This window comes from Ailuropoda melanoleuca, chromosome 6 (assembly GCF_002007445.2).
Source record: "Ailuropoda melanoleuca isolate Jingjing chromosome 6, ASM200744v2, whole genome shotgun sequence".
NCBI lineage: Eukaryota > Metazoa > Chordata > Mammalia > Carnivora > Ursidae > Ailuropoda > Ailuropoda melanoleuca.
Window position 1 is genome coordinate 42781400 of NC_048223.1, and position 26663 is coordinate 42808062.

At 49.8% G+C, this 26663-nt stretch overlaps 1 protein-coding gene and 1 long non-coding RNA gene across 2 annotated transcripts in view; one reads left to right on the plus strand and one right to left on the minus strand.

Annotated features, from left to right (window-relative positions):
- The window catches only part of LOC117802795, a 118427-nt gene that overhangs the window by 57480 nt on the left and 34284 nt on the right, over positions 1-26663 (plus strand). The gene's annotated exons all lie outside the window — the stretch shown is intronic.
- LOC109490898 lies at positions 20779-23542 on the minus strand. Its single transcript, XR_002144251.2, has 3 exons — positions 23489-23542; positions 22173-22377; positions 20779-21053 (listed from the first exon to the last, which is right to left on the minus strand). It is a non-coding gene; the product is annotated as an uncharacterized LOC109490898 (long non-coding RNA).

A 26663-nucleotide genomic window follows, 5' to 3' on the forward strand; every position in this document is an offset into this window, starting at 1 on the left:
GGGCAAAAGCATACAAAGCTAATAGTCATGGTTAAGAGATTCTGCTTGGAGGGGGGCGGTGCACCCGGGTGGCTCAGTCAGTTGAGCATCTGCCTTCGGCTCAGGTCATGATCTCAGGGTCATTGGATTGAGTCCCGCTTAAGTTCCCTGCTCAGCCAGGAGCCTGCGTCTCCCTCTCCTGCTCCCCCTGCTTGTGCTTTCTCTCTCTCTGTCAAATAAATAAATAAATAAAAACTTTAAGAAAAAAAAAAAGGGGGAGATTCTGCATAGCAGCCCTGGGGGCAGCAGCTCCCAGAATTCAGCCTCCAGCCCCCAGGCTTCTCCCTCAGTGTCAGGGAGAAGCCCCACATCCCCTCCAACTGCAGAGCCCTTCCCCTCAGGGCCTGTTCAAGTCTTTGAGAGACCTACTGCTGTCCCCCATCTAGCTTTTCCCCTTTTGATGTCAAAAAACTAGTCCTCAAAAAGCTCTTTCTTCAGATGCCAAAGAAGCCTCTGACCTTCTGCTTTCCAGCTTTCTCCCATGAGAGGGGAGTAAGAAACCCCTGTCATGCTTTTGTGATCTCTCAGCTGGCAAGACAAAGTGGCTGTGTTCATGTGTTAGCCTGGTCTTCCTGCCACACAGGTCTCATCTGCCTCATGAGATCATAAGCCTCCCAAGGGCAGGGACAGGATCTTCTTTTCTTTCCTTCATATCGACCGAACACACCTCCTAACAGGTCTTTCACAGCATCATTGCCTGACAGCTCCCATGTCTGCATCCACCGCATGCACAGGAACCTTCAGGTGTGTCCCTATAAGAACCACACTCCCAATTACTTGGCAAGTCCTTCCCATTCCTTGGAGAAAGGTAGACAGTGGCAGCAGGCAGGGAGTGACTTCATAGGTGGTGATAGCCCAAGGGTCCAGTGGGAGCCGTCCGGCTCCCCCAAACCCTAGTTCATGGAGCAGATCCTCTGTGCTGAGGACCAAGCTTGGGGTGTACTGTAAGAAGAATTGTAAAGGCAAATTGGAATATTTGTAGGTTGAGGAAAATGACCCAGTGTTTCTCACTGTAACTTCTAGCTCCCTACTGTCACGGGTGCAGGCAAGGAGTGGGATGATATGGCGAGATCCACTTGGAGGATGGTTCCAGGCACCGGGGAGGAGCTAAGAGCAACCATAAAGAAAGAACTGGACTATCAGACGTGGTTCTGTTCAAATAGGACGAGGCAGAATACACACATACAAATCACCATAGGAAAGAAGAAGGGCTTGACATTAAAACTAGAGAAATAACCCTGTAATCTGTCTTGGGGTTTTTTTTTTTTTAATTTTTAGTAAAAGTGTTGCTTTTAAAAATCTAGACCTAACACAGAGAAGGCAAATAGATTCTTCTCTACATAGCATTTAGGGTGGCTACTGCCAATTGATTGGGCAGTAACTGAGAGGCAATCTGAGACCTAATCAACACTCAGCAACAGTCCTGTAATTGATTATTAATATCTGCCAAGGACATATGAAGGAGGACTGGTTCAGGTGTTGTGAATTTGTCATCTTTCCTGACCAGTTCTTTCCAAATCCTCCTATGAATTGCCTCCAACCCCAACTGGAGAAGATTTTCATTAATGTAAAAAAAAAAGGGGGGGGGAAGCACAGCTGATCCTACTAAAGCTACAGTAAAGTAAGGGCCATTCATCCAAATGTTCGTTCATTCCAAAAGTTATTGCATATACAAAGGCACCAGGCAGATACGTTGGAGAATACTAGAAAGTCTTAGTTGCTGCTTCAGATACCTTACCATCTAATTCCAGAAACAGACTCTGAGATACAATTGATGAGAATGCAAGTCATCACTAATTATAATACCAGACAAAATAAAACAAACAGGGCATGAGATTCTCGGCGTTGGAGATAACTTGTTCAGTGCCTGATGCGCACTTTTTAAGTGTTGTTTGCTTCTGCATTTTGTTTTGTAAGCAGCTAGACTTCTTCCCTCAAAAAGCACAAAAGTAACATTTTGGTAAGGGAAGAATGTAGACAAAAGTCCCTGATGGGTCACCAAATTAAACTAAATCTATAGACCTTGGACGAAGGTTTCCAGTAGACCCGGAGAATACGTGGGCTGTTTTTTCTGAAGCCGCAGAATTGTTCTGAGACGTCAGTCTTCTGTAAACTGTAACTTTGGGGATAGAATCTCAGCGCCCTTTGCTATTCGTTTCCTTTCTTAAAACAAACGGCGTTTACCTAATTGCAGTAACCTAAGACAGAACACCCCACAGTTGTGGAGTTGATGAGATGGGCTAAAGTTTCCACTGAAAAGTTCGTGTTTATATGAGAAAACCAAGTCTCTTTATGAAGTGAAATTGTGGTCTTTCCTCACTTTTCCTCCCCTTCCCTCTGTGAAGAAGCAGACAAGAAGAGTGAGTCAGCCCAAAGCTCGGCCAGTGCCTGGAGGAGCATGTTTGGAATAGTTCTTGTATTTTCCCCCCTTTGAAGTGTGATTTGTAATGTGAGGTAAAAGGGCTGGTCATTTTATTTTGTGTAATTACCTAATGCCATGGCCCTGGGGTTCCTTTGAGAAGGTTGTGTGCCTCAGGGCATACCATGGGGGTTCCTGGGACTCCTGGGGGGGCAGGGAGAGGGGGGACCAAGCCTCGAGGCCAGGGTGGCCATCCAGGACCCCTGCAGGATGCCTCCTGGAGCTGTGGCTTTAAAATGGAGGAGTGAGTTGGCCATCTGGATGTCTTCTCTGGAAAAATGTCTATTCAGGTCCTCTGTCCGTTTTTTAATTGGATTATTTTCTGTGTGTCCAGTCGTATAAGCTCTTAAATATTTTGGATACTAACCCTTTGTTGGATATGTCATCTGCAAACATCTTCTCCCATTCAGTAAGTTGCCTTTTTGTTTCATGACGGTTCCCTTTGCTGTGCAGAAGCGTTTTATTTTGGTGTAGTCCCAATAGTTTGATTTTGTTTTTGTTTCCTTTGCCTTAGGAGACATATCTAGAGAAATGTTTCTGCAGCCTGAAACTAATAAAACACTGTATGTTCATTATACTTGAATTAAAAAACTGAAAAATAAATTTTGAAAAGACTTTTTTAAATAAAATGGAGGAGTGAGGACCATCTGTGAGAGGTAGCAAGGGTGAAAGTTTTGTGGCTGAAGTGACGGAACAGGCAGCGAACGTGCCTGCTTCTGCAGCCCCTTCCTGCTGGGAAGCCAGTGCTAGCAATAGCATCGGCACAGTCGTCTAAAAATAAGGCCTGGAAAGTGCCTGATAACTTCCTGCACACAGACTCTATTTCCTTCATCCTCCCTAGTCTTTCCAGAAGCAGAGCAGCACAGCAGCTCTTCTTGCTGAAGCTGACCGGGGCACCAGCCCTGCTAGGCCCCTAAGCTGTCCTTCCACCTGTGCTGGCAAAATGCCAGCCTTTGGAGTTGGGAGGCAGACAGGGTTCTTGGCTTTCTTTGGCTTTTAGGACTGTTTCTTGTGCCTCCATTTCCTTTTTGACCCCACATGGGTTCTTGTTTCAAGCTTACTTTTGGCCTTTATTTTTCTACCCGCAGCACCGGATGCTGCTGTGTTTGTCAGGGCTGGATGTCAGCTTCTCCCTTGCACCTACCCGAGCCTCCCGTCAATGCTGAGGTGTGCAGGGCACTGGAAGGAGCCACTGCCTGCTCCTGGGGGCCCAGAAAGAGGAAGGCACCATTCTGCAGCAAGACGCTTCTCTTTCTTCTGTGTAGCTCCTGCCCTGTTTCCACCCCGCTCCTCCCCGCCAGTCCGTGGTACCCTGGATTCCAGCCACCTACCCTTGACCTCTTGCTGGCAGACACATCTTTCTGCCTCCTTCATTTGAGCCCCTCTCATGAATTCTGCCTTCAAAATGCATCTCTGCTCTGGCCGTTCCCTTCTACCCCACTGCTCTCACCCTAATCGTGCCCTGACTGCCCCCCCAGTCAGCCCCCCCACAGCAGAGCCAGTCACCTCCTGGCAGGAAGCACGTGATGACCAGCCCCTCCGGGGGGTCCTTAGGGAGGCACTGTGCCCCCCGGCTGGCTCCCTTCCCAGCCTCCTGTGGCCTCCCGGGCCTGCCCTTGGGCCTCCACTGGCAGCCCCACATGTCTGGATGCCGCCCGCCACAGCCCACCCCCTTCCTGTGGCCCCCGCTGCCCTGTGAGACCGCCTGTGGCTGGCTCCTCTTCTGGGTCCTGCAGCGTTTGCTGGGCCCCTCACACATCCGTCACCTGCTTCTGCGTCTCACACACTTCCTCTGCCATCGGCTTCCCCGGGACAGCGCCATTCCTTTCTTCGCTGGCTGTTTGTGCAGTGAGCTGAACCCCTTCATAGGCGTTGGACCCCTACCTCTCTGTGGGAAGGGGGATGACTTCAGGGAGTATTTTAAATGGGACTTGGAGATTTGGGAAAGGACCTTCCATTAGCAATTGTTGAGGGAAAGGTAGAGAAGAGAGTGCTGTTCGCTAATTACACTTTCACCAGCATTCTGTCCCTTTCGCTGTGCCATTTCTGAAAAGAGTGCCAGTTGCCAGCCCCCTCACCTCCCACCGTGGCCCCGCGTCAGGCGCATCCCTGAGGCCTGGGCCGTGGGCTTGCCGGTCGGCAACGGCAACGCCAGCTCGCCTGCGGCCCGGCCTGATTCCGCACGCCACCTGGCGGGACGCAGGCCTGGGTCTGAGGGACTGTTTCCCCTCCCGCAGAAGCTCTTTGTCCGTGTAGAGCTACTGAACTGGGAGCTGGGAAGTCAGAGGCAGGCCGTTTATTCCCGGAGAAGGACTGTGGGGCAGGCAGGTATGTTGTTTTGTTTGTTTTTAAGCGAGACAAATGTGCTTTTCAAAAGACAGTGTGTGTGTGCTCACACCCCTGAGTCTGCTTGAACATCTAACACCTACCAGCTCCCTGACAGGAACATTTGTGGCAGATAAAAGGCATTAAGAAGTCCTGAGAGTGAAACTGGATGAGTCACGGAGAGAGCGAGCTTGCCAGCCTTTGAGAGCAGCGGGTTGCAAAGCTCCCCTCCTGGTTCCTCATTTGCTCACACCTCATGCGAAGCGGGGGCTCGTGGGTGGCTGCCATCATCCCCTCCCTCAGCGCCACCACCTCCCACGTGCCTCCCCGCCTAGGCAGCAACCCCTGGCCCACTGTGTGCCCAGCTGGGCTCCTCTCACTCCTGGCGGGGCTGTTTGCCAGTGGGGCTGCAGGAACCACCCAGTAGCTGCTTTTGCCCCAGACACTGAGACCTGAGTTGAGTGACTGTCACTCTGTGCATGTCGCAACACAGGGAAGCAGCAGGACGGGGTGGTCCGGACTGGCAAGGCCGGAGAGATTCAAAAAGTCCCCGCAAAATGGCTGAGAATATTTGCAACTGAGGATGACAGGGAAAGAGGGCTCACGGTGCCAGCCCATTGGCAGTGCCAATTATCATTATTGGACACACGCAGCCCCTTAGGGTCCCTGGCTCCAGGCAGCACCCCGTCCTGCCACTTCCCCCTGTTTTCAGTGTTGGATGTCCCCTTGCACCTGGAGGCATGTTGAGAGGACTCATGCGCAGTCCTTTGTGGAACTGGGGGCTCCAACTGGGGACATCACTGTGGCAACAGCCAAGGTGTTCTGCAGGGCCTGCCACTTTTTGAGATCTTTCAGTAATGCTGAGTTGATTTAGGAAATATGGAGTTTGGCGGTGAGATCAGAATGAGAAGGGGGTTGTCACCTGTGGGAGGGGAGAATGCCTAGATATTGGGTGGGAGGTGTGTTTGGGGGGTAATGAATACAAGTGACTTGACGGGAACGCCGGGGGGGTGGAGCCACTAGAGTTCTTGGAAACCGCCCCCCCCCCCCCCCCCCCCCCCCCCNAGGGGCCTGGGAGAGCCGCTGGCTAGGCCTGTTGTCTGTGTGTCCATGTCTCTTTAGAACCCATCGCCAGTTCTTCGGGGGCTTACCTGAAAGGGGATTCTGAGTCACAGGCGTGCCTTTCCCCAGAGGCTGATGAGAGCCTGTGGTCACAGCCACACAGACACACCTGAGGCCCTCCAGAGGTCTGGGAAGATGGCACTGGCGTGAGTAGGACGGAAACTTCACAGACCTTCCTCTCAGCATGTCCCACTTCTATTACTGAAGCCATTGCTGTTGAGCAAAGGTGAGAGGACCTGCCAATGCCTTAATAGGAAACTGATTTTGAGGTGCCAGTTGCAGCCATGCTCTGCATGCTATTTTGTATTCTGAGGTCCAACTCATCTAGAGAACCAACTGACACCTTTGGCCAGGTTTTAGGGTATCCAGTCGTGGGGGGGTGGTGGTGACCTCCTGTGGTTATGGGAACTCTAGGGCTCTAAGCCGTCCTGGCAGGAATCAGTCTGTGGTTTGGGGAGTCAATCAAATATGGTTAAGCAGGTCCCTTTACCCCTCTGAGTCACAATGTGACTCTCGTAAAGAACTGTGCAAAGAAAAAATGTGTTTTCATTTTTGCTTATGCAGTAATAGGGGACGGCAAATTTTTAAGCACAATTTTAATCAGACCTGGAAGAAAACTGTTAGGACTTGAACAACTAGTTGGAGCCTTGCCTCTGTCTTTTTGTTTCTGCATAGGTCTGTTCCTCTATAATTACTGGACTCACTAACAGAACGCAGCGCGGGTAGTCAGGGCCTACAGTGCCCATTGTGTGTTAGGCCATAATGGCCCCACTGGAAATTCAGAAATGGAGCTTGTTTTATTAGAAAACTTGAAAGAAGGTATCAAAAAGGGAGGAAAAGAAAGAAAAGCAAAGAAACTAGCCACAAATCGGCCTCATCAAACAGCCAATCAGCGTACCCAGCAGCATAAAAACAGCACATTCCCTTAGCCAGCTGGCAGCAGAGGGGGAAAGCAAACGCTCCTCTACCTTGCTCATTTGACAGGAGCCTCGGGAGCCGCATTCATCATTTTGGTCTTGAACAAGGGATGTCGTTTATGGAACGGTTTTTCTTTTTTAACCACTTTTCTCCATGTGGTGTTTTTAGCCGCCATACTGCAATTTACCCAGGAAGTTAATTGCCTTCTTCTTTTACATTGACCAAGAGACTGTTTTCATATCTGAGAAAAGTGACATTTAGGTTTAGGTTTTCTAATTTAGAAACAAAGGAAGCTGAGAGAGTGTGCATGTGAACCTGGTTCACGCTTTGGGGAAAAGTGCTCAGTTTAAATTATCCATGCCCAGAACGGGGAGTGAAGAGAGCGCTATTAGACACATGCATCAAATGTACTGAATGGGGCAGCAGGGCCAACAGTGGAGTCCCTTTGTGAGTACAGCGATGGCTCGCACTTCACTCTGGAAAATGTGTGCGGATTGAAGCAGGTGAGTGCATGCAGCCGAAGGTCTGTGCTCACTTAAATTCTGACTTCCGCAGCAGTAACAAAGAGTACCAGCAACCCACCCTTTGCTACAGTTTCGTAGGAGGCTGGTTTAGAAGAGGGGGACACCTTCTCCAAGAGACACTAGTGGAAAAGCCGGCCCTTTGGTGGAAGATCACTGTGAAATGAATTACTAGAAAGAAAAGAGAAGAATACCAAAAAGTGGGGGCCTGGGGGCTGGGGAGCTGAAACTAACCTGAACGCATCATCACCCTACTTGACATTTTTGAAGGACGGCCAGTTTTGTGAAGTGAAGGGGCTCGTTCCTACTGAATCCCACTCACCCAAGTCCGGGACAGGGACTGCTAACTCATGAGCCAGAGCAGGCTTCTGGAACACATTTTGGTGAGGCTTTCGGTTGCCTTCTCACTCAGTGGGAGGAATCCGAGTTCTTAGCTGACAGAGAAAGCCACGCTTAAAATGCAGTCATTTTGGAATGGTAATGATGGAGGGGCTGGGGCAAAATGTAGCTGTCACCTTGTCCTTCTCTAGGGAATATGTGATGTCTTAGTCTCCTCAAAGCAGGATGAAAGGAAAGGCGAGGGCAGGACTTCCCTGGCTGTCCGCATGGGGCTGGTGGCACCCTTACCCCTGGGCACGGTGGGGCCCGTGCAGCAACCTGGGAAGCACACCAGACTTGGAAATCACTGGTCTTCTGCACATTAGGATCCGGGTTTTGTGCACTTGAAATAAAAATTAGAACAGTTAGAAATGAGTCCTATTTTGGAGAATTTTAATTCTGTTTAAGAAGAAAATGCTTTCTTTACCCTTTTCCCTGGAAAGCACCACAAATGGCTATTCACTTTCAGACTCTCTCCTAGATTCTAGTTTATCTTCTAACCGTTAAAACAGGAATATAGTTATAGACTCTTGAAAGTTAAATTCACTGGTTTAACCTTTTTTCTTTTGTATCATCCTCCTCCTCATTGCCAGCATCTGTTGTTCATCGATTGGGGTATAGGAAGCAAAATTGATGAAAATTAGTGTTCCTCTCCATATCCAGTACCTACCCTCTCTATTCACCGGTTCCATCAACTTAAGCACTCTGGGTAGCTCTTGTGTGTTTTCATTTCAGTCCTTTCAAACGGCTGGTCCCTTCCCAGTAACTCCCAAGCTAGCTCTCAGGTTGCTTGTTTGCCCAAGTTTGCTGAGTGCATCCCTGAAAACTGATGGTGTGTTAAGAACTGCCGAGGGGCTCTGCTGTATCAGGTCATCACAGCCTGTGTCAGTGCAGGCCGCCACCTGGACAGGCAGCCCTGCACTGCTCATGGAGTCCTGTCTGTTTGGATGAGACAGGCACAGCGGTCTGACACAGGGCAAGTGTGCAGAGGAGGCAGTAAGAGAGTTTGAAGGCACAGAGGAGGGACACCAAGGGAAGTGTGAGCAGTGGGGACAGTGTCCCTGGCACAGAGGACATGAATGGAATTGTAGAAACCAGAAGCAACCAGCCAGAAAAATGGTTGATAGGATGCTGACAAACAGGAATGCTTTTAAAAGCCTATTTCCCAAACGTGAACTTAGAGGAAGGAGAAGTAGGGCTAGCAGACACAGTCTGACTGCAGAGGCCTGGAAATGTTGACAGACACACGTGAGGCTGTCACCGTCATCTGAGAGAGGGGGGCAGCTCTGGGAGGCACAGGAGCTCAGAGGGAAGAGGCGAGGAGAGCAGACCTAGGGTGATGGCTCAGAGAGGGCTTAGCCAGATCTCCCTTGCCAGCTGACCCGTATGGCACTGGCAGCCCAACTTCTGAGGGGGGTTACCCTGCCCCTTGTCTTGGGCCCCCGTGTGAGGGTGGCATGGCCTGTCTCAGGGCTGCCAGGGGCTCGCTTAGTTAGGAAGGAGGTGCTGCCTCGCTGTAAGGGGCGGGGTGCTTCAGGCCTGCAGGAGGCACCCACCAGCCTTTGATATAGAGGACGTGCCGCTCTGGCCGAAGCCCCTTCCAGGGGGAGAAGGAGCTTCAGTGGGAGCCCTCAGGCCGGACGGACAAACCCGGGCCGTCCGTGCTTGTCAAGAACTGGGAGAGGGTGCACCAGGAGGCCGTAGAATCTCAGAATATAGAAAATTCGGAGGTGGGTAAGAGCCCATCTTTCCCGAATGATGTAGTCTGGTTTAAAGAAACGAACATCAACTGATTTTGGTGTGTCCTGGGCATGTCATACCTTCCCTCACCAAGACGGAATTGAGAGGAATCATGGAACGGTTTAGTTCTAGTAGCTCTTGGGCTGTGACTGTTTGGCTCCCCACCACTGCCTCCGCTGGAGTTGCTCACAGAGGTCTGTGCGTCCGACTAGGCTCCAGTGGGTACTGGCAACGGCCCCTCAGGCAAACCACCAGTTTCTCTTGCAGTCACTTCGTTTAGCTCTAAAATGGGGTTGCCCAGTCCCAGGTCATGGTAGGATAAAATGAAAGCACCATGAAAAGTGGAAGGCCCTGTGAGAGTGTGGGAACTCCAGGAATTGGTGCAGCCTTGGAACGTGGCTCAGAGGAGCCCAGCCAATGTGAGTCATCATTGTCCATTCTGCCACACCTCCACAGTGACCAGAGGGGCCAAGTGCCCACAAGCCAGGCACTGTCTCATGCTTCCCATTAGTTAACCCACCCCAGCTTCACAGTGCTGTCAGAAATCTGAAGGTATACTTTCATGGCTGCCACCAGAGAGGAAGGATGAAGGGTGGGGTGGAAGAATGCAAAGGAGGAGAGATGGATGGATGGATGGATGGGAGAAAAATGCATCCACAGTCCAACTTCTAGTTGAGTCTTTGCTCCTCTTCCCATAGCAATATAGAGAATCAGTAAGACATTGTTTTTTTTTTTTTTAATTCAACAAATATTTGTTGAGCACCTATTACATCCCTGGTCCATACTCTTACCCTCTGGGAGCTTGCTGCTAAAAGAGGGCGGTGAGAATAGTCCATTGATTACTTGAATGCTCAGCAGGAATGGTCAGGGCCCCACACAGGGGACATATAAAGGAGACTGGAACTCCTGAGGAAGGTTCCATGACTGTCCTTACAGGACAGGGAACCACTGATGGTACAGATAGCTCTTCATTGAAATGGCGCCCTCTTGTAGGAAAGTCCAAATGGTTCCTCTAGTTTGGTTAGTTTCCTTGGAAGTGGAGGGGGGGACCCATGGAAAATAAAGTACAGAATAGGTTGGGATCTTACTGTGAACAGCCCTAAATATCAACCTAAGAAACATGGACCTTTTTTCAAAATGTTGAACATGGAGTAATTGTATCCACATTTTGGAATATTATACCATGGTTAGCATATATACCAACATGATTCAAATTCCAAGACATGTCATTTAATGGAAATGTGAGGTGTGAAAAAATATGCCCAGTGTAATGTTACCAGTGGAAGAATACTACACAAAACTATTCTGCGTGTTTGTGTTCTCTGCAGGTCAGAGATAGCCCACCCCAGACTTTGAGGGGAAGAAAAAAAAATTAGGGTTTGGGGGTGTGCGAAGTATTGAAGGCAGACAGTCATCATTTTTGGTAATCTTTCAGTTTTGTTTTAACAAGGAAAATGTTATCTTGCCATTAAAATATAATTTTAAAATTCAAAAGATAACAGAGTCATTGGCTTATTTCCTACCTCTTGAATTTTCAATTAGAGCTTGCACATTCTGAGAATTGGGAAGATATTCTCTGAAACCAAACAAAATTCAGGGGTTAAAAAAAGAAAAGAAACTCCCATGGCCTCCAAGCCTGCAGAGACCAGGGACTCTTCAGGCCACCTTCATCACAGGCTTGAGCAGTGTCATTTGTTTGGGTCCTCGATGATCAGTTTCAGGCAGTAAAGGAGGCACTTGGCCCACACTGACCTAGCAGAAGTATTCCCTTTCCTGCCCATGACTGGATCCCCCTCCCGTGGTGGTGGCTGGCTCCGGGCAGCAGTGGTGAATATGTTTTTCTCTTTCCTGGCACCAGGATCATTTTCTTGGAGAGTCTCTGTGGACGTTGGCAAATAGTTTTGGCCTTCTTCCAAGAGATTGGGTTTATACCAGTCTAAATGAGGCAGGCATTTAATCAGTCACCCAGGGAACATGCTCGAGGCCCTCTGGTGTCTTCTTTATAATTAATTTTTAACGTTTGTTTTCAGTATAAAATTTGGGCCTTTATCCTCTTTGAAATAAAAACGTAGCATGTATATTAGACTGTATTGGCACTAAACTTCACACACCATTCTTTTATTCCCTTCCAACTATTAACTCCTATTAAGCATGACAGAGAGATAATAAGATCCCCCTGCACTCCCCCGACTCGCTGGCTTGCGCAGTGTCTCACCCTCTGTAATTGCCTTCAGTGGCCAAGCTCTTTCCTGTCATTAGTGGGCCTCAGAGGCCACTTGTCAGAGACCAGGCCACCTCCCAAGCTGCCCCCTCTGCCATGCGCCCGTTCTGTGCCCCGGCCTCTCCCTGCCCCAACCGCCCTGGGAGGCCCTGCGCACTGAAGCTGTTGTTAACAAGACACAGGGGGTATTTCTGGATTTTTAACCCTGGGATTTGAACTTGAACTGCTGTGGATTATTTCCTGTTTGTTTGTTCGACCTGCTCTTGCCTCTCAGGAGCCCAAGCCTGAGCCAAGGAGACCAGAAACATCCCAGTGGTTCTTGAACTTTGGTGTGGACAAACATCCAGGACATTGACTGAAAGGACAGATTCCAAGGCCTCTCCCCAGATATACTGAATCAAAAAAAAAAGAAAAAAAAAGCTAAGCAATTATTTGCAAGTTAGTTAAGTGATGGGTTTTCACTTTCTTTCAGAGAAATTTCAACACAAAATATTTTTAATTTTCAGTGTGCTGGGCCATTAGGCCCCCCATATACCCCGTGTGCAGATTACAAACAGGGACCCTTCTTTTTGGGTAGCTACGAGCCACAGAGGAGACAAAGATTGGACTTCAGACCCATTTGCCTCCTTGGCTGGGAGTCTTTGTGCAGTTAACGACATGTACATTCACACACAACCATCCTCCTTCATCTGTGCTCTGATAAAGAAAATAGCTACCCTTGAGTACCTACGCGTGTAAGCATAAGCCAGGAGCTGTTTCATACATAGTTACTACCTAGAGCCCTGCCGGTGGCTCTTCCGGTTTTACCTTGAGGAAGCTGAGGCTCAGAAAAGCTGATTTCCCTAAGATAACAACAGTCAGCAAGAAGCTCAACCAGATTAAGACCCAAGTCAGGCACTGATGTGGCGAGCAGTTGCATTGATAGAAATTATTAACAGTCAGTGCCTAGCTTCTCCAACAAGGCCACGGGTAATTCCTTTTCCTCCTTCCCTCTGAGAATCTTATTAACTCAGGAGCCTGGGAAAAGTCCCCCAGGCCAGGAGTTAGCTGCCTGTCTTCACTATGGGAGTGAGCAGAAGCCTCAGGCCTCCAAATGATGAATGAGGAGTGTTCAGGAAGTGCCAGGAGACCTGAGCAAAAGGCATGTGGTGTGGTACAGCGTTAACGATTGCACGTTTATTATTAGCGAAAGTGTCACTTTCTGCAGCCAACCACCATGATTAAAAGTCTGGATTCTCTTTTCATTATGTGTAGGAATGAGAGCAAAGGTCTGAAATTCAGAAGGGATCACGAGTTTGGAGTCAGTGATGACCGGTTTGTCCTCTCAGTGGCTCAGCAGTCTGTGTTCTGGAGTAACCAGTTGGCCTGAGCAGAGTGTCTCCCCTGCACGGAGAGAGCAGAGAGCGTACTCGTGGCCCATCTCCTCTGCTCCTGGGTCATTCAGTGATGGCTGTGCCCTGAAGCACCCCAGAACTCAGGGACTTCAGCAACAATTAAGTGTTACCCTCCTCCATAGGGCTGCTGGGGTTGAACCGACCCAGGAGGCCTCTGTGCTCTGGGTGGGGGTCACTGGTGGCTGTGCCCCTCGTGTGGCTCATTGTCCCTGGAGCAGCGAGGTGGCAGGCCATCTGTGCATGGTGAGGGCAGAGGGCAAGGGAGCCTGTGAAAATGCACCCGCTCCCTGGCGATCTGGCCAAATTGAGTTACACAGCCAAGGGGCAGAGAAGCACTCTCCCCTCCCCTCCCCTCCCCTCCCTTCTTTAGTGGGAGGGATTGCAAATCCCTGTGGCAAACAAAAGGGAAGGAGGCTTGGGAATCTGGGCGGAGCAGTGCCCCTACCACAGCCCCACATTCCTTAGAGGCTCATTTAGTGGAACCTTCTTTCTGTGTGCTCTCTTCCTTATGGGCAGTAGTAAAGCCTAGAGCCCGACTTCCCGACTTCCCGACTTCCCGAATATGCCATCCTCATAGCCATGCTCTCGCCACAGCACGGAGAACCACCTGGCAGGCCACTCACATTTTCAGAGGAAAACTGTCCCATATCAGATGTTTTTCATTTAATTCTTCAAAGCTCTTCAAAGGAATGTTTCTTCTAGAAATGCCTCCCTCTACACTGAGATCACAGCCTCAGTTTTGCTTACTCTAATAGATTCTGAGACATCCACATCACCTTCCTCACAATGATGCTAGCTCATTGGTGGCCCTTCCTCATCTTCAGTGGCTTTGGTTCTCTTCAAAGAGAGATGGAGGGTGGGGTCCCCAGCCACTCTCCTAACCCCTTTGTCACCTCTGGGAAGCTGCCCTGGCTTCAGCCTCCCACAGTGCACCCTTGTTCCCCTTGTCTCCTGCTCTCCCTCCTTGTCTTAGGTGGCTGCACCATCCTCGGCTGGAAGGCAGTTTGAGGGGCATCTCATCTGTTGGTCTCTAGAACTGCTTGAGCATTAGAATCAGCTGGGGAATTGAATCTCCAATTTCAGATTCCTGGCAGGCCTGGATGACTAAGGGCGGAGCTGGTGGGAAAGCGCCCTTGGGAACCACGGGCCAGGAATCACAGACCTAGCCTTTAGACTCCTTTCTTGCTCTGACCTTCCTTCCCCAAGTTACTCCCTCACTCTGGCCCTCAGCGTCTTCATCTGAAAATGAGATGGTTGAATTAGGTTATCTAGAGCCTTGCCATGTGAAGTGTGCTCCACGGGGGCTTGTTATAACCAGAATTTGAGACCCCACCCCAGACTTGCTGAGTCAGAATCCGCAGGTAATTCATGTATGCATTAAATTTTGAGAAGGCACCTTCGAGGGCAAAGCCGAAGCACGACCTTCACTTACCCCAAAAAGCTGGAGACACTAGGGGCTTGCTCTGCGCTTCCTTTCCTGGAGGGGAGAGCTCTTTCCGGTTTGGAAGTTCCCTTGTGCTGAGCAATGCCAGCTTGACAAATGGGGTGGTGCAGGCAAAATGAAACTCTTCCTTCTCTTCTTGTGCAGATTTTCTCAAGTTTTTTCCGCTGTGTTGCTAAAATTTCTGAAGTGGACTCCAGCGCTCTCCCAGAGCTGTCTTGTTTGTAGATAGCAGTCTAACTGGTGATCTTTACTGGGGGACAGACAGGCTGGTGTCTCTCACCTTGCATTTTTTGTAGATTTTATTAAGATAGCTTCTAGAAGCCCTGAATTCAGTCCCTTTGAAACCATTCTTATTCCACTGTACCTTCCCTGTTATTCTCCCCCAGTTCCTTTTGTGAAAGCCTGACTCAAGGATGATTCCGGTCCCTGGTCCCACCATAGTCAATGTGGCAGCTTATTCATAGTGCCATGTTCTAGGTTCTCTCTTGCCAAGGACCAAGGGCCAGGAAAACTGAAGAAACTTAAGATCCATGAAAAGTCAAGAAGAGAACTGTAGTTAAAATTCTAAGCAAGCCTCACACAAGTCTGGGTCACTAGACTTGTCAGGATCACAAAATAAATTAAATGTTATCAGAACAGAGAGGAGCAGAAAGCAAGTTAGAGAACCAACAGCAAGGAGGATAGAAGCATGCAGGAATCCTGCTTGTCACAAACATAGGCTGGTATATGCCCAGGAAAAGAGATTATGAATTGCCCTTGCTCCTTTCCTTTGCTGTTTTGAAGGGGAGTTTGCGGTGGATTTTGAGCTGTGGTGATTGGCAATTTATTTCTGAATCATTTTCTGAAATGGGGGCTTCTCTTCCTGGTTCTCCACAGTTCACTCTAATCCTCAAGCCAAGCTCCTGCCCCCCATTCCGTCCCACCATAGCTGCTGCAAAGGACATGATCATTTAAATAGCAGGCCCTTAAAAGTAAAGAATGGAAGATATACTTTCCTGTGCCCTCCTGGAGCCTGCTGAATTTCCCCTGCCTCTTTGGGCTAGCATGTTGGCTGTTATGTAGTCTCCTACATTATTCTGTGAGGAAACATGGGCAGTTTGTGCATAAAAACCAAAGAATCGTCTTCTATTCATGCTTCAAGGCCTGATCCAGGAGGCAAGGACCCTGTAGAACTCTGAGACATTGGATTGGGGGCATTTGCCAATCTTCTTGAGACCTCAGTGACATAGTCATGGTAGAGAGCAAGCCAAGGATCGACGCTGTCTGTGAACCGTTTTAGTAGCTGTTGGTTGAACGGGTGCTGAGTGGGCTACACTCTCCGTAGTGAGGGTTACATGAGCTAGTGAAGTTGCTGTTCAACAGGTAAGGAGACACGTGAAGTAATAAACGGCTCAAGGTCCCAGGCAAGCAAGAAGGGGTAAGAGTCCAAATCTCGGCTTGCTGGCTCTACAGCTTGCACCCCCAGCGCGTCTCCACATTTCTGACCAGGAAATGCCTCTTACTCCTCACACCATTGTTTGCTCACTTTTTTTAGAACTATAAATGGTGCTCAAGACTCAGCTCTAAAGTCTCCTCTTCTGGGAAGCCTTCCCTGACTCCCAGTCGCCCCCCCCACCCGGCCCGGCACCGTAAGGGATGTGTGGACTCTGTGTGTTGAGACAATCCAAATGGGAGGCGTGTGTGTGTCTGCATGCCTGCACGCGTGCATGTTTCTCTATGCACGAGCCATAGTCCATTGCTGTCGTCGTACCTTGAAGTATCTGTAACTCGGCAGAGCAGACGGGCTGAGGCGGTTTCGGTGACTCATGAAAGCAGGATGGCAAGGCCTCATCAGGGGCTGCCCTCTGCGGCAGGGGAAACCTCTGTCACAACTCAGAGCGCTCGCCACCCTGATGAACATTTCATAAGATGTCGTGGTTTGTTTCTTTCCATCAAAACCCTGACTTTAGCCATTATTCATGCAAAACTGCTCTGCACAAGGGTCAGCAGAGCTTGGCGTGTTCAGAAAGGTGAGTAGACATTCGTTTTCCTTGTGGATTCCCTGTGACAGTGCGACAACCCTGCTCTGAGGCTCAGAAAGAGAGACAGCTGACCTAGTGACTATGGGAAATACAAAGATCAGTCCCTTCTGGGCTTCTGGGGAGTTTGTGTGGCACAGTAATTAAGAGTGCGGGTGCTGGGGCGCCTGGTGGCTCAGGTGGTTAAGCATCTGCCTTCGGCTCAGGTCATGATCCCAGGGTGCTGAGATCGAGCCCTGTGTGGGGTTCCCTGCTCAGTGGGGAGTCTGCTTCTCCCCCTCTCCTTGCTCCTCCTCCAACCCGTGCACGCTCTCACTCTCTCTCTCAAACAAATAAAATCTTAAAAAAAAAAGTGTGGGTGCTGGGGCCTCCTATCTGGGTGGGATCCTGTCTTGCTGTGTGATAGCCAGGTGACTTTGGACGAATTGAGGCAGTGGGGTTCTGTGATTTCCTCACTCTGTGACGTGCAGATGATAATAATACCTTCTTCAAAGGGCTGCTGAAAGATCAAACAGTTAATGGACATGAGGACTGGAATAGTTGCAGAAGTGCTCATTGTTGGGGTGTGGCTAGTCCGCCCAGCCCCCTAGACTGGAGGCTTTCAGAGGGCAGGCCCCTCCCTGTCTCGGGCTTTTTTGTGTGGTCACAGACCCCAGCTCAACAAGTCAGAGAGAGGGAAGCAGTCAGTCAGTATTTGTTGAATAAACAGGTATTACTCCTGGCCTTGGTGGGCAGGTTGGAATACGTTATAAACAGAGAAAGAACTAGCAGTTGGCCTTGTGGAATTTAGTGAGCTCCATTTTATAATCAGCCGCTCTTTCTTAAAGATTTTATTATTTGAGCTAGAGAGAGAGAGAGAGAGAGAGAGAGGAGAGAGCAAGAGAGCACAAGTAGAGAGGAGGAAAGAGGGAGAGGGAGAAGCAGGATCCCCACTGAGCAAGAAATCCAAGGCGGGACTAAATCCCAGGGCCCTGGGATCATGACCTGAGCTGAAGGCCAAAGCTTAGCACACTGAGCCACCCAGGTGCCCCTCAGTGGCTCTTTCTTAAACAACAGTTCAGAGCCCTGCAACCACAGCAGGTCCAATCCAGCTGACGATTTTGAGCTGAATTGCTGAAAAGCAGTCATCCTCTGGTCACCAGACACTGAATCGGGGTGGGGGGTAACATGGCCTGTGACCTCATTAACAACATGAAGTCCGCTTAAATGACACAGTGACAGCAGATGGTGTGGAGGATGTCTGCTCCTGTAAACGTCCCACACTCTGGCTCTCGCCTCTCTAATGTTACCAGAACTGTGCGGCTAAGTCATGGAATCTTCTGCAATTTGCCGGAAAGGGTCAGCTTGGCAGAACAAGCCTTGCAACAGAAAAGAGATGGGAAGGTAGCTGGGAGGCTTCGGTGACTCCAAGAAACACTTGGTCCTCTGTCCCATGGTGGGGGTGGCAGGTGCCCACGTGGCCTGGCTGACTGGGTGTTTGGTCTGGACACATATCTTCTCTAGGTTTGCCTCGACCCTGGCTGCCCAAACATAGTGAGACATGATGCACCTGTGCATTTGCACTGAGGGGCTGACAGAGCCCCCAAAAGCAGGAGGACGCATGTCTGCAGGAGTGAGATTTGCATAGGACCTGACTGCCCTGAGGTCTCTGCCTGAGGCAATGGCCTTGGAATAGTTGTGGCCTCACCATGTATGGGGAGACACTACTTGGTATGATGAGTGGGAGAGGCCAGCTGCATTCCAGAAGGGTGACTTGGCCTGTCTTAGCAGGAGCCTACAGCTGCCACCATGAGCCTGAAGCAGTCAGAAAATATCCTCCTCGTTCATTTTCCAAGAGCCTTTACAGGCCAGTTTAGGGCAGGACCCCCCCCCCCCCCCCCCGCTACTGAGGTAGCCGCCCCGCATCCCACTGGACTGCAGTGGGTCATTGCCGCTTTGAGTGAGTAATGGGATTCTCAGTCAGCAGAGTGCACATAATGTGTCTCTCTCCTCCTCCAGCATTGCGTCTGTGCATGAGCGAGCTTGGTGCAGGCCTTAGTTTGGATTCCCCTGGAAGCCCACGCTGAGAGAGGATTCAGGTGCAAATAGCATATCTGGAGGTGAACCCTGGTACAGTGGTTAGGGGAGAGAGGAAGGAAGCCAGGATAGCAGGCAGTCATTCGAGAGTAGGTGACTACCGCCACTGAGGGGTGAGTGAAACATTCACCCTCCAGCTCTCATGGTCACCGGTTGAGGGCTGCTCCTGGGCCTGTTAACTTACTGGTACTTCCAGCCTGCCCTCTGCAGCTTCAGACAGAGAATCCAAGCTTGGGGCAAGACACCTTGGGTGGCACCAGCAGGTCCCCAGGCACATGGGTGGGCATGCGGGTGGGCATGCTGCAGGTGTCTGGGGAGAGGTGGTTTGGTTTGTCTTGTCAGGCAGACTAAAAGTAATGTACTTTCACAAGAAGGAAGACCGAAAGGTAGAAGCAACCCAAGTGTCCATGGACAGATGGAAAGATAGACAGATAAGCAAAATGTGGTCTATCTGTAAAACGGAATATTACTCAGCCTTAAAAACGGACGGACATTCTGACACATGCTATAGTATGTATGAACTTTAAGGATACAATGCTAAGTGAAATAAGCCAGTCACACAAAGGCAAATACTGTATGATTCCTCTTCTGTTAAATTCCTAGAGTAGCCAAAATCATGAAAACCATATGGTGGTTACCAGGGCTCCTAGTAGGGGGAGTTCGAGTTTAATGGGTATAGAATTTTATACTTTGGGAAGATGAGAATGTTCTGGGGGTAGACGGTGGTGCTGGTTGCACAACAGTGTGAATTCACTTAATACCACAGAACTATGCACTTAAAAATGATTAGTAAATGTTATGTATATTTTACTACAATAAAAAATAAAGAAGGAAAACCAAAGGCCAACATCTGCGTAACTACTCCCAGACTCCTCAGTGGTCAGCTGTCTCGATGAGGCCAGTGCAGAGCCTGAGACACATCTGCTGCCACCATGGGCACATGGACCCCGCTAGCCCCCCACCAGCCTGTCACCTCCTCACTAACCCAGGATTCCACAGCAGGGCAGAGCACGCTGCTCTGGGTATTACAGCCCAGATTAATTTGTGACGAGAATGACACTTTTGGGGGTGTCAGGGAGTAACTCCTTGGAATGACTGGCATCTCAGAATCCCACGCTCTCACAGTTTTATCTGGCAGAAAGTGAAACTGACATTTTGAGGACCTACTATGCATAGGATCTACCAGATGCAAAAGGCATCAGACCAAACTTACTTCCTCTTAGTTTATGTCTTATGGGCAAGAGGGAGAGTGAACAGGCATTAAGTGACATTTAGGCACAAAGCTGAAGGATGGGTTAATAAGGCTGCTGGGGGGGGCGCTGAGTAGGAGTTGGGGGAGGGGTTAAGCCGTCCTGCTGGGCAACAGCGACAGCAGGCAGGCATGACCTTGGGGAACTGGAAGGTCAGGGTGGCAGAGAATGACATCAGCTTTGCTAATTTTTTCATTCTCTTGCCATTGTGGGGAGAGTGGATTAGACAGGGTGAGGGTAAGGAGCAGTGGCTTGTATCTGAGCAGGGGTGAGGAGTAAGGAGCAGTGGCTTGTACCTGAGCAGGGTGGGGTTAGCAGGGGCGAGGGTCTCACATAAGGGTCAGGATATAGAAACATTTCAGCATCTTTGGAGAAAAATATCTGTAAGTCGTAACCTATATTAAAATAGAATTTGCGATATATTTAATCAGTTGTAATGAGACCAAACCTACGTAACAGACAGAAACCAGAAATTGGAAATCTCATTTTAGGCAGCTTGGAGTGCAACAGTGATTGGAATGACTGTCCCTGCACTTTCTCTGGCTTACAGGGCACTCAAAGAACCCAAAACAGCCTCTGTCATCTTTTATTCATACGTCCCTTGACATAAAACGGAGGGTTATACTGTCTTCCCAGCACCTTCTGTTTGCATTGCACTTTGCTAGATGCTAGGAGAGATGTCAAGATACGCAAAGTAAATAGTCACATCTGCAGAGTGGTTCAGGTCTGGTTGGGGCAGTTAGGCAAGTGCCGCTCAAGAGTTAAACGTGTGTCTTTTGTAGCAGATCAAGGCAGCCAGAAGTAGGAGTGATTAATTGTTTAATAATAAATGGGACAGAAAATAAGGGACCATAGGAAATGAGAGAGAAGGGAGAGCCCCTTAGGATTTCCTGAGCCAGATCTGAACTCTGGAAGGATGCCTGGGGTTGGGGCAGGTCCTCAGCGTGAGAACAGCATGAACAAGAGCAAGTGGTAGAAAGGGTGTGGCAGCTGGGCAGCCACGTGCATTGCACTGGAGCGGGGTGAAGGACTGATTTCCGCAGGTGAGAGAAGGCTGCAGGCTGTCCTCAGACTGGAAGGGTGCTGAGACACCTAATTGCATGCTGGGGTACGGGGCTTGTGCAGTCCTGGAGCAAGGTGACAGCAGGGTGAAAGCCTGGGGGGCGGGGGGAGGAAGTGGTGCTGCTCCTGCAAGAGGGTGGGTGAGCAGATTTGGAGAGAGAAAAGAGTTATTTCAGACATTCTGAATGTGATGTGTTTGGGGAACTGTCTATCAGATGCAGTGAAAAGAGGCTGAAGGTGAAAGGAACCGCCACTGGGTTTATCTTTCACAAGGCTGTGGGGATGTTCAGGAATGCGAGGTGAGGGGGATAGCAGAGCTGTGCGTCGGTGGTCAGGGGCCAGGAGGAGACAGATGGCCCACTCAGGTTGGGTCATTTGAGCAGAGTTTAAGAGAAGGTGTACAGAAATGTGGGCAGAGTGTGGGGGAGCCACGGACTGGTAGCAGTGGCAGCCAGCCTGCAGGGGACTAGAGGCGGGGCTGTAACCTGAGAGAGAGGCAGTGTGGAGAGGGAGCTGGCAGAAGGTGAGCCCAGGACAGCAGCATTCCAGCCTCACTTGTCTCCCCCAGTCCCCAGGAGAGATGGGCACCATTGAAGAAGTTCCTGCCATGTGTCACCTGCCCCCCCCATCCCAGAGCTGGGTGATAAAGGGAGGAGAGGGGAGCTGGAGGGGCAAGAAAAAGACATAGGATATCCACAGCCAAGCTGCAGGGCCAGGGAGACCAGAAATGATGCAGACACAGCGGCAGTGATGGAGCTGCTGGGCACTGGGCAGCCTGAACAGGTGATGGGCGTCTGGGAGCCCAGCTGGGCATGCCTCCATCAGGGGAGGACATGGGAGATTACCAGGAGGAACCAAGGTGGGAAGGAGTGGGTTTGAGTCCAATAACCAGACACAGGTATACATCTCTGGTCAGTCCTCCCTCCAGAAAAAGCATAATAATAAAAAAAAGAAGAAATATCTTTGTAACCCGTGAAAACTGAGTAATGATAATGAATACAGAGTGAACTCCCAGCAATTGATGAGCCTTTCTATCCTATGATTTGCTTTTACAAAATTAGCAGAAATCAGAATTTCCAAACTCTGCCTCCCCTTGATTTTTGTCCTCGGAAAATCTGACCTAACTGGTGCTTGAGAATAATATTCTTGACAAGTAGCCTGGAAAAAATCAGCCCTTTCCCTTCCTTTTCAATGTACCAGAATCTGCACGTCCGCACAGTCTGCCCGAAAGCAGGGCTCCTTCACCTGGATGGGTGCAGGCTCCCATCCAGCAGGCCCAGGGTGGGTCTGAGGGTCTGCATTTCTGCCAGCTCCCCAGCGACGTGCTGATGGTCAGTGGAGCCACCGTGGACGGCGAGGCCCTGGGAGGCCCTTTCTGATGATGGCGGCGGGGGGGCGAGGAGAAGCAGCAGCTTGGCGATCACAGGTGTAAGAAGTGGATGATAAACATCTATACAAACCAAAAAAAAAAAAAAGGAAAGAAAGAAAAGAACAGAAAAAGGAAATGCAGCTCAAAGCAGTGAGCTCACTTCTACCTCCATACATCACTCTCTGCTAGGCTTCTGAATACACCTTCCAGAGATGTTCTCTGCTGGTACACACAGTGTGCTGCTTACAACAGCTTCTGAATGCAAAACTTCTCATGCACATTGTAAATTAACTGTTAATATCAGCGTGCCATAAATAGACTAGCCCTGCAGCTTGCTGATCTTCTTCCTGAAATGGTTCTCTCGTTCTTATGCTCAATGTTTTCACCTCCACTCCTCTCTCCCTGTCCCCCTGCACACACTGAAAGTGGTTTCCTTCAACTTCTTGGGGATGATTTGAATCATGGATGAAGGCAGATAGTTCATGAGCCCCTTTAAATGCCCCCATAGCCCCGCTGCCTGCAAGGCTGGCTTCCCTGCCCCTCTGACTGGACCAGAACATTTCAGGTCCCCAGTGTCCCTCACTCATTACCTGAAGAGGGATGTTAGAGTTCTCTGGATTTGAAAAGCATGAGTTGTTTGAGGATGGTGATTTCTCAGACCCTAAGGCCCTCCCTGGTTAAGAGTAAGCCGATACAAGGACAAGCAGTGTCCTGGCTTCTCCACCCCCAAGAGTTCTCAGCTGGGACCCATCTTTCCCTTGTTACCTGTTATCATGTAGTTCTAATCTTTGGGTGGTGAGCTGAGAGCTAGGGATGTAGTTATTGTCGTGAGACAGCTTATTTTGAAAATGAAGGTCGAGGAGGTGGAAAAACCCATTCAGCTTACTCCAGCCCCATCCGCCCCATTCCACTGCCTCTTCTTAAACTTGCTTTAAAAAGCAGAGTGTTGGGGTGCCTGGGTGGCACAGCAGTTAAGCGGCTGCCTTCGGCTCAGGGCGTGATCCCGGCGTTCTGGGATCGAGCCCCACATCAGGCTCCTGTGCTATGAGCCTGCTTCTTCCTCTCCCACTCCCCCTGCTTGTGTTCCCTCTCTTGCTGGCTGTCTCTATCTCTGTCAAATAAATAAATAAAATCTTTAAATAAATAAATAAAAAGAGTGTAACATTTGGCAGCATATATGGTCCAGATATACCTGGGTCTGGTCATTTTCTTTTCTCTTTCTGGATTGTTTTCTGGAAAACTCAAGCTCACCAAGCAATACAGTTTCTCCCATAATCCCTGTCTCACTGTGGGGCCTTGACTCACTCCATGTGGAATCACAGCCTCGCCTCAGAGAGGTCCCAGTGCATGTGTAGCTGCGTTCCAGTGATAGCATTACTGAGTGCTTACTGTGTGCCTTGGACCACACCAAGACTTGACGTGCAATAGCTCGTTGCTATGCCAACACCTGTGAGGTGGGGTGCAGTCATATTCCCACTCCAGAGAGGAGACCGGGACATACATGGGTGAGGGACATACTTTTGATGAGGGGCACTCTGTTGGGAATGGTGGGGTCAGCTGCCGCACCCAGTTCCTAACTCGGCCATCTAGTGTGAGAGCCAGCTCGAGCTGTTTCCACCCTAACCCAGTAAGCTCAGCAGCAGTTCAGAGGACCCACATATCAAACAGTCTCTAAATTAGAACATTGCAGACTGACAACGTCAACGTGACAGTGTAGGACTGGGTATCGTGCGCCCTCCCCCGTCCAGATCCAGAGTTTTCGTCGAGACACGTTCCTGCAATGACAAGTGCCACCATGGGCCTTTTCAGACAGGCTGAGGTCTTCTCAGTCAGGCACCCTTCCCCAGTGCCCTCAGCAGCAGGGCTTGTCTCAGATTCTGGGAAGGTCTGCATCTGGTGCACTCATTAATGTCTCATTGAGTTGGGAACCTAATCCATAAACGTGCCAGATCCTGACTTGGGATCACTGAAAGCTGGGTTATTTAATTCAATTCAGCCAAAGGGTGTTGTGACCCTACTAAGTGCAAGCCACGGACAGGGTGGAGAGGCCAGAGAGGCATAAGTAAGACACAACCCCTGTGTCTAGGGCCTGAAGGGTTTTATCACGTGCAATGGAAGCCCCAGGAAGCAGAGAGAGCTGGCCAGCGGAGAGGTGGAGAAGGCTTATGAAAGGGGCGCCATTTGACAAGACAGAAATGAGGCAGTAGGACTCGGACAGGGCAGAGGCTTCAGGGGAAGGTACAGCAGGTGGGAGGCAGGGAGGCCCCTGTCGGACTTTGAAGACAATCAGTCAGTCCAGGGCATTTGGGAGCCTGGAGCTGTGTTGCCATGTGGACCAGCCAGACATCTTAATTCTCTAATAACAGAGCCAACATTTCCTAAAACCCCCAGTGCTTTATTCATCTGAGTTAATTCTGCCCCTCACCTGTGGAAGTAGGTTTTCTCATCTCCATTTTGCAGATGGAGAAACTGAGGTCCAGAGAACCTAAGGGACTTGCTCAGTTAAAGTGAGGCGAGAAACCACAGTAAGTTCTCATGGTAGTTGACCCCCAACACGGGGAGTCCAAACTGGTCTCAAAACCAGAGTTTGGAAGCCCTAAGAGCTGCCCCTCACCATGCATGGTTGGGGTGTCTTCAGGCTGGATCAGGCTCTGAGTGTGCACCCTGCACGGCGGTGGAGATGGAGGCGCCTCTGGGACCTACACAGGCCCCCAGCTGGGCGGCACAAACCTCCGAGGTAGAACAGCCCCTTCTCTCCCTGCTGGCCGCCTATGTGAATGCGCAGAGCCCCCTGAGGCAGACGGAGACAAGGCACAGCAAATTAAAACAATTGAAGTCACATCACTTGTGCCTCTTTGAGGCAAGCCATAAATACATAAATACTTGAACCTGCTATTCTGAGTCCAGCTAATATGTTTTAACCGCAGTCTGTGGGCTCCGGAAAGCAGCTGTGAGGAGCGGGGCAATAAATTGGATTGTAAAAGCGCAGGATAGAAACATGATTGCAGCATTTTTACAATTACCTGGTTTGCCTCGGTCTACAGAGGAAAGTGCTTTCTCTGTGTTGCTGTGGTAGAAATGTATCCAGCCTAAGTCCGTTTCATTATTATATCATCATAATCCAGCGTGTATTGATTGCTCACCACTCACCAGGACTCACCACTCACCTGCCCTGCCTACAGGCTCACTGGACCCTCTGCTTTGCAGAAGAGTCGCCTGGGGCACTGAGGCCAGGCCGTGTTCCAAGCCGAGGGGCTGGTCCCGGGGAGCCAGGACTGCCACCCAAGGTGTCCAATTCCAGAGCCCGCTCCTCTCAAACTCACAAGTTTCACTCCTCCGCTACCTTACAGCAAGGGGAAGGGAAATAGGTCAAGTTTCTCTTTTCAAACTGCATGTTCTTTTCACTCCTAAGACATTGGAACAGTCTCTGGGCCTCTGAAACTGTGACTGGAGTGGCTAGGTCCCCTCAGTGTCCAAGCATTTTGCTCTTTCTCTGTCTCCCCGCACATTCTCAAGAATCTCACAAAAGTGAACTTAGATCCATTGTACCAAGTACAAGCTGCTTTCTATTTTTTGCTCTCCTACTTAAATTTTCAAAGAATCTAAAATAGCAGTTGCCATTTTTTACCATGTTCTCTTCTGAAATATTTAATTCTTCCTCGGGCGGTTTAACATCGCGTTGCCCAAGGATTAACTTCCATTTTTGAAGAGAGTCTATTAGCCGAGAGAGGCGGAAAATGCATTTCAGCGAGTGGCGGGGACGGGGGCTGGGAGCGCGCACAGAGAGGAGCACGGAGGCCCACGGCTTTGTCTTTATGTAGCTGCTTGTCCATCAGCGGAGCCCGGACCAACTCCCTTTATTAAACACATACTGATTTTTAAAAAGCAACGTTTCCCTGCAAAGACCAATTTTAAGGGGATTAATGCTCAATGAATAATGTATCACGGAAAGAATGACAACAGAAATACTTAATTGGAAGAGGTAGGACCAACGGCGGTGAGGAGCAGCAAGTCACCTTCTAAAAGCCAAGCAAGTTCTGGAGGGCTCTGCGCATCTCAGACCGACCTGATGTCAGGGCTACCCCCAAATCACCAGCCAGAATGTGGATGCCCGGGTCTCCGGCTGCCACTGTTTCTCTAATTGTCTGTGTTTTGTAATGACTGCCAGACAAGACAGGAGGGAGAGAAGCATGGGAGAGATTTCTGCCTTTGTATCGAAGGTCCTCATCAACAGTTTCTTTCTCCGTCTTAGATAATTAAGTCAGGTGGAGCGGATCTCAGGCAACTCCAGACCTTGTGCCTGCATTGCTCCCTGACCTTCATTGGCTTCCCGTGGGCCAGGCCTAAAAAGTTTGAAGGTGATCCAC